At 41.8% G+C, this 8,472-nt stretch overlaps 1 pseudogene across 1 annotated transcript; it reads right to left on the reverse strand.

Moving 5' to 3' along the window:
• Nucleotides 1-7,489: 7,489 nt before the first annotated feature.
• LOC308420807 (small ribosomal subunit protein eS25-like) lies at nucleotides 7,490-7,867 on the reverse strand (annotated as a pseudogene). The gene has a single exon. The product of its transcript is annotated as a small ribosomal subunit protein eS25-like (transcript).
• Nucleotides 7,868-8,472: the final 605 nt, after the last annotated feature.

Below are 8,472 nucleotides of genomic sequence, written 5' to 3' on the forward strand. Positions count from 1 at the left end.
GGACACTTGCTTTCTAATGATCCTTGAAAGTAGTTCTCTTTAACAAAGAAGACCATCTAATTACTTCTGCGTTTAAACTGTATGCCGTGGAGACCGTGATAGGCCATTGGATAGGACCTCTCTATGGTTTTGATAGCGGAACAACCAACAGGAGATAGAGGAGTCAATGTAGTGCTTTTAACGGACACCGATAGTGGAATTCAGAGCAATGTGGAACATCTAGAGTCACTGTCTACCTTAGAGAGAAAGTACTTTCTGCTTCCTACTTCCTATCTATTTCATGGATTTTTTTTTTCTTTGCTTCCTCATTGTCACCGAAGCAGTTTTGCTGAGTGTGGTGGTTGGTCTCATCTGTCAACGTGATTGGATTGAGAAGAACCCAGAGGATTAGTAAAGCACACGTGGTCCTTTCATTAAATAAAATGACATTTTCCCCCCTTCTAATTAAGTCACAAATGAAACCATCACATAGCTAGTTAAGGGAACCACTCGAACACTGCTCATTTCCAGTGCTATGCCGTTAAGATGGCCATCTTGTCACAATGGAAGTTCCCTTAGGCACCTGCACTATCAATTACATTTTAAAAGGGATTGGATTTTATTTTATTTTATTTTATTTTATTTTTTTGAGTTCTGTCTGTGATCATGTGTGCGAGTGTCTGTGCATGAATGAATGAAGGTACTGAAGATGGGACTGCATTCCCTGGAGATGGAGCTATGGTTGACCAGCCAGCGGGAGTGCTGTCAACTGAAGCCTGGTTCTCTGCAGGAGAACAATTGTGCAATCTACCAAGCTACCTAGCCGTTCAACTGCATTTGTTCATTGATGGTAAAGCAAGCGACTCTGATGGAGTGGAAACCGGAAGGAAAAAATTAGTTTTGACACAAACTAGAGTCATGTGATGAGAAGGAATCTCAATTGAGAAAACAGCTCTTAAGGCTGTAGTGTATTTTCCTGATGGAGGATTTCTGGGGAAGAGCCTGGTGCATTGTGGGTAGTGCTATCCCTGGCTAGGTGGTCCTGTGTTGTGTAAGAAAGCATGGGGACGGATTTGTGGAGCCACATTGTACTAAGTCCCCACACCTCAGGAGAGTACATTTGTTCCCCAAGCCCAAAGAATCCTGCAAACCATGTTTTTTTTTTTTTTTTTTCAACCTAACCTGAAACCAGTGACTCCATGATGTACGCCTACCCATTTGCCTTGTTAAACTCCTGAACCCGTGATATATGATTGCTTTATGGAAATGTTTTCCAGATACTTTTATGACTCCCTTCCCATGTGATGTATTCTTGCACTTACGTTCTTCACAGGCAGCCTTGAGCCCCAAGTCCCCCACTCTTCTGGCCAGGTGCTAGGCGCCAATTATCTTGACAGCTGTTCTCTATCAACCTTAACCGTTCCCTGTAAAAGGGACCTCGAAAGCCAGTGAGTTGGTGCTCTCTGAAACTCAACGGGGAGAGGCTGGCCAGTTCTAAATACAGCTTCCTTTGCTCAGACAGTTCTGGAATTGTTTGTTTCTCATCAGGTCTAGCAGATAGAGAAAGCATAACAGGGGGTCATAGTTGAGGTCTCTGCTTCAGTTCCTGCCTCCAGATTTCTGTTTTCAGTTCCTGTTCTTAACGCCCCTCACTGATGGATTGTTACAAAATGTACCCTTTTTTGCCAAAGCTGCTTTTGGTCATGGATTGTTACAAAATGTACCCTTTTCTGCCAAAGCTGCTTTTGGTCATGGTGTTTTAGCACAGCAATAGAAATCCTAACTAAGACACATGTATACCTCATGCATGGGCTAGGACCTGCACATGAGGGAGAACATGGTTTAATTTTTTTTTCTGAGTTTGGCTAACCGTGCAAAGCACACACCGAGTGTGTGCCTGGGAGAGGCGTTCCAGAGTTAGATTATGACCCAGTCAGTGCTTTAGCCCATTGGTAGAAAAGTCTATTGGGATGTGGTAGAATTACACTATCCCTGGGCAGACGGTCCTGGGTTATATGAGAGAGCAAGCATTATGAAACAAAGAACAACTGAATATGTAAAACAAAAGTGTTCTTCCTGCTCTTGGAGAGACAGAGACATACACACTCAAAAAAATGTAGAAAAGAAAGTGAGTTTAATTGCAATTGTTAATAAACTCCTGAGGCGGAGAGAACTGTATTGAATGTGTTTACTCTGCAACACCTACATGGTAAGAAAAAGAGACTCCCTCCCTCCCTCCTGCACCTCTTCCTGACTTTACAGATTCAGCTAAATGTATCTTCTTTGCTTCCACCCTATACTGCCTACCCTGTTCTTCTACATACTGCTTACTAGTAACTATCCATTCCTCAGTGAGAACATTTTGCTTACATTTGTATTGATGTAATTAGCTACTTTGGTGATTCTTACCCAATAAGATTTAGCCTCTTCCTGGTAACACCGGAACTTGTGAAATAATTACATTAGGAATAAAGCTAAATGAAATGAATGAGTGAACAGGATTCCCTCTCTCTGTCTCTCTCTGACTCTCTTCCTCTGTCGCATTCTCCCTGTGTGCGTAGGTTCGTTTGTTTGTTGGTTTTCAGACATGGTTCTCCCTATTTAGCCCTGGGTGGCCTAGAACTTGATTGTAGACCTAGGTGGCCTTGAACTCAGAGTTCTCCTTGCCTCTGCCTTCAGAGTTCTAGGATTAAATGTGTGTGCTGCTGCGTCTGGGTGGGGACCTGATAAAGTGCTGTTGTGAGTTGTTACAGGCCACAACCTTTGCCTTTTATTTGTTTTGGATGCTGACCAGAACCGAAGCATGCTTTCCCTGGCGTTTTGGCTTCCTTCTTTCTCAAGTTTGTCTTGTTGCCATGTGCCTGCTTGTCTGCCAAGTGGTTGAACAGGCCAGCTTAACTCAAAAGGCATAGCTGTTAACATTTCTTCATTTTTCTCCTCTGGACGTATCTGCGGTTCTTCTTTTAAACTCTAATAAATTGTCTTCATACTTAAAAAAGGAAGACAACAAAAACAATGCTGACTCATTTTATATTAGAATATGATAATCCAGACATTGTTTCTGTGTAGCATTAAGGCTTGCTTGCAGTTTTACTTTTCTTACTAGAATTCTAAGACACATTATTATTAGTGAAATGGCTTTATCTGGTAAGTCTTCGTGGCCTAAAATCAGTCCCCAGAACCCACACCCACAGTGGAAGGAAAGAACTAAATCCTAAAAGTTGTCTTCCCTCTTCTGTATGTGCATACACCCCTGTGGTAGTGTATTTGTGTGTATATTTGTGAATGTGTTTGTATGATGTTTATTCCTATGAAATAAAATCCAATTAGATGGCTCCTCTGTATCAGGTTCAAGGCAGACACTCAGAAGAAATAGTATCCTTGTTCCAAAACGTATTGGCAAGGCTGTAATGAGTCAAGGACACAGGCCCTGAGCTATTGTTTTCAGATATGCAAATTCAGTTTCTGTGCTTCACTGTTTCTTAGTTATTAGAAATACTAATTGATAATTCTCCCCACATCTGAGGCCAACAGGATTGAGCATTTACAGATAAGAATCACATAAATCAAATAAGAAAACTCTCCCAGATGTATTATGAAACAAAGGAAGACCGCATATTAGAAGAAGAAGGGGGAGGAGAAAGAAGAGGAGGAGAACAAGAAGAACAATCAGGAGAATAATCAGAATTAGAATCAGAAGAAAAGGAAGAGGGAGGAGGAGAGGGAGAGAAGGAGGGGAAGGGGAGGGAGGGGGAGGGAGAGGGAAAAAGAAAAAAAAGGAGGAGGAGAAGAAGAGGAATTAGAAAAGAAGAAGAAGAAGAAGAAAAAGAAAAAGAAGAAGAAGAAAGAAGGAGAAAGAGAAGAAGAAGAGGAATTAGAAGGAGAAGAGGAAGAGGAATTAGAAGGAGAAGAAGAGGAAGAGGAATTAGAAGAAGATGACATACTGAAGAGGGCAGGAAATAATTGCTGCAATTCAAAAGCATAAGGAAGGAAGAAAACTGGTGGGGAACTTTTTCCTGACAGCTATAAAAGGAACTTGCAGATTTATCTGTTGCTTCAAAACATATTGGACTCTGAGGTGAAGACTCTGAAACAAATCTCTTGGTGAATTCGAATTATTTCATCCCCACAAGCTTATAGAACAAAAGAAGAAATGTTGTCCACGGAGCTTTTGTATGTTGAATGTTTACTTCTAGTTCCTTTGTCGTAGCGAAATGTGACCACAGAGGTGAACTAGTTGGGCTTGAACTAGTTGCTTGATGATGTATTGATATCTGATTTTTCAGGAGTGAACAATCCAGTTAAAGTGTGTCCCGATTTTCTCACTTGTTTTCAAGTTAAGTATAACAGTTATAAATTAACTATAGTCTCAGCAATCATAAAACGTTCTCAGACCCACAATTACTTAATGGCAAACTTGGATTTTCGTAGACTGACCCGTATTTCACTTCCTTGGCCTACATTTTTAGTTCAGCTGAATCCTATAATGGAGTGTCATTATGCCACACGGCAGGAAACAAGTGTGAGTCAGGTATGTGGGACAGAGCTGGCACGTGCGGAGTCTCTACCCAGTTAATGGAAAGACGGTTCCGGTAAGTCAATAAGTTAGCTCACTACAAGCAGTGCTCTCAGCTAGGGAGAAAGGACGCAGTGTAGTCCCACAGCCTTACCTGCCATTGTGAAATCCAAACAACTATGAAAAGAGGAAGTCTTTTCAAAATTCAAAATCTGACCTGACCTTGCTCAACACAAACCCAGCAGGCAGCAGAAATTGTACCGAACTGACAGGTGATTTTTTTTTTTTTTTTTTTTTTTTTTTTTACATGTTGTTAATGCTTACGTATCTTCCTCTCATGGTGTTTACAGAACCGCTGGTGTGTTTGGTAACAAGGGTTAGCAGAGTTTTAAAGGCAAGGTTTCTCTCGGTAGTCCTGGCTGTCCTGGAACTCAGTCTTTTGGCCTCTGTCCTGAGAGTACTGAGGTGAAAAGCATGTACCCCCACCATCTGGGTGAGTTATCGGTTTTAGGTGACTCTTGACAGGAGACTGGTGAGCAGTGATGGGTTTATAGAACACATATAAAAATGTCCTTTGGTGTATTCCCCTTTTAAAGCTCTTTAGCATATCTATAGTTCTATTCTTGTTAATTGAAATCATCATTAGGGGAGTCAACTTAAAGCATGTATTTTTACAAAAATCTCACTTTCTTTCTCTCACTTGTCCACACACACACACACACACACACACACACACACACCCCACCCCACCCCTTTATTTTCTACTTTACATTTCTCATTACTATTCACATCTTTTACACTGAGAACACTTGGCAACACTTGGTGCAGGAAGCATGTGGTTACCATGGGGATTAGGAGCTATTCCAGGTCCATCTAACCTCTTTCTTTTACTGCGGGTAATTTATTCTTACACCTTGTGCTGGAGAGTCCTATGTCAGCTTGACACGAGCTGAAGTCATTTGAAAGGAGGGAACCTCAGTTGAGAAAATGTCTCCATAATATCCAGCTATAGGGCATTTTCTTAGTGACTGCACCAGAAGCAAGTCAGTAAGCTGCACCCCTCTGAGGCCTCTGCAGCAGTTCCTGGCTCCAGGGTCCTGCCCCGCTGACTTCCCTCAGTGATGGGGGATATTATTACCTGGAAGTGTAAGCCAAATAAACCCTCTCCTCCCCACATTCCTTTTGGTCATAGTGTTTCATCACAGCAATAGTAACTAAGACACACTTGGAGCTGCTAATAATGTCTCAGCTAATAATGTCATACTACCAGTGACCAGAATCTTTTGTTACCTACTTCCTGTGTAGCTGGCACAGGATCTATTTTTCTCTCAGAGTCTTTCTTTGATGGCTGTGTTATCATGGAGGATTAGTAGACCAAGAGGGAGTTCGATTCTCATGCCTGACAGCTTTGGTCAGTTTCTTCATCTTTCCCATTTAAGGAGTCCAGGAGTCAGTTCAGGGTTGATGCCCAAGGGTAAGCAGTGATTTCAGCTCTCTCAGTTCCCCTGGAACCTGTGGCATTCATTCCCAGGGCTATCTTAGAGAAAAAGGAGTCTCTTGATCTCTGGCTGTTCTATAGACTAGAGAGAAGAGGAAGAGAGGACGTCTCATCCTCATATGCTGGACTCAGACAGATGACTACATTTAGTGAGTTTTCCCACAGGCACTCTCATGTCTGGTTCAGTTTGATTGCTCATGAAGGAGGGAGAGTGGATGCTGAATGCCAAGTAGTCATCTAAGTTTGAGTGTTACCACCACCCTTGTCTTGACTGAGTCCTACAGGGATAATTTGGTTTGCTGGGAGCTCAGAGCCAGGATTCAAACTCAGGTCACCCCAGCATCAGGGTACTTAAATTTGAAGTGCTTCTAATTTCTAACAGCTATTTTCACTCTCTTCTACCCCATTTACTAAATTAGTGGAAAGAAACCCTTTCCAGGTTGCTAGGTCAACCTATGGAAACAGTGGGGCTCTTTGTTTCTCCTGGCCTTGCTGGCAGAGCAAGCCATGTGGGTATCCACTTGTGCCACGGAGTCTTTAACTTTTGCTGATCTTTTTCATAGGTGGATTCATAGAATTACTGACAGGGTTATACAACTGGCTGGAAGACAGATTAAAGTCTTTATCTTCAGCTTCTGCTTATTGAAGGTTCTGACAAGTTTAAACTTCACTGGGACCTGCCTTGCTGCCCTTGAGATGGTTTAGATTTTACAACAGATACCGGAGGGACAGAGTTGTCTTAGGACCAGTAAGAACAAGTGGAAAACACAACCTCATTAAGACGAAGTCACCGTAACCTCGTGATCTTTTTCTTCTAATGATATATTTTAAGGCAGCTTAGGGCATTGCTTCTAAGTACTTTGAAAACTATTATTGCTGGTTAACCAACATTTCTCCACTATCACATGTGAGAGAGGGTCCAATTTATGTAACTCATCATGCGCCAGGCCTCCCTGACTTCCCTCCTTCCCTCTCTCCCTTGTCTTCCTCTTGGATATCTTCCTTTCCATCCCTCAAGGCTTATTTATTTATTTATTTATTTATTTATTTATTTATTTATTTTTAGGAACTGCCCTGAGGCTTCACACATGCTCTGCTACTAAGTTCTGTCCCCAGCCCCCCTTTCTCCTTTTAAACACAGGATTTCACTGAGTTAAGCAGGTTGTCCTTAAACTCACTCGCTAGCTCAAGCAGGCTTTAATTTGGAATCCTCCTGCCTCAGCCTCCAAGTTGTTGAGATAACAGGCCTGCCTGCTCTTGCAGGCTGTTATCCTTAGGTTTAGTTTTGACAGATCCTTGAGTTTCTGAGACTCTGAAGGGTTTATACCTGTGGCTTGTCTGCTTAGCTCTTTGCTTTCTTGCAGCAAAGGAAAACACATGGATGTAACAGCTGAAGAGCGAACGGTATGATTTGCATGTGTCACTCTTTTTTTTTTTTGTTTGTTTGTGATTCAATAAAGTTTTATCTTCACAAATGTACAGCTGATTGAACCTGTTCATGCATCTTCACCAGCAGCTGGGGCATCTCCACCCTTTGTGTTTCTGGTGTAAATTACCTGGGTTCTTTGCTTTGAAACCAGCTTGATAAGTCCTTTACTAAGTAGCTCCTGAAGGTTGCCCTGGACAAGGAACTTGGAAACCTTCAGTCTCTCAGAGACCACGGCTGAAGTAATAAGCTTATAGCCGGGAACTTCCTTACAAAGTTTTTCGTATGTAGCTTTGTCAAACAGGACAAGATTGTTCAGCTTGTCCAGAACTTTGCCTTTGAACTACTTCTTGTTTTTGGCCTTGCCACCAGATTTATTTACTGGGTTTTTGTCTTTTTTGGCAGACTTTCCAGCATCTTTCTTCTTCTTGTCATCTTTGGGCGGCATGGCAATTCTCTGAGAGTCGAATGTGTCACTCTTAAGATTGGTATTTTGCCTACAATTTCTAACATTCTAACAGACTTCTGAAAATGTATCAATGCCATTCACTGTATGAGTAAGATAAGCAATTTTTTTTTTAGGTTTTACAACTAGTTCTTTATTTAGCCACAAATAACACTGGGAATACAGAGGGATTGATGGCATGAACTTCAATGAGTTGGTGTCTTATTAAGAGATTTTCAGTGTTGTGATCATTTGTAGAAAAAGTGCTTTGACGTGATGAGACCTATGGTAAGAAAGAGGGTCAGAGAGATGCCATTCTTTATAACTTTGCTCTGGGTCTTTGGTTCCTTGTAAACACTGAGCAAGAACAGCACCAGAGTTCAAAAGGTTAAGTCCGTAAGAATGAAAATGGTTGGTCTCTAAGAGCTTGTCTTCATCATCTTTCTATTGCTGTGATTAAGACACCACACCCGAAAGCAACTTGTGGAGGAAAAGGTTTTTTTGATTTACACTTTCCTATCATCACTTTAGTCAGTCAGAACAGAACCCGGACAGGAACCTGGAGGCAGGAACTGAAGCAGAGACCATGGATGAGTGTCCTTTGCTAG

Source organism: Micromys minutus, assembly GCF_963924665.1.
Source record: "Micromys minutus genome assembly, chromosome: 5".
NCBI classification, from domain to species: domain Eukaryota; kingdom Metazoa; phylum Chordata; class Mammalia; order Rodentia; family Muridae; genus Micromys; species Micromys minutus.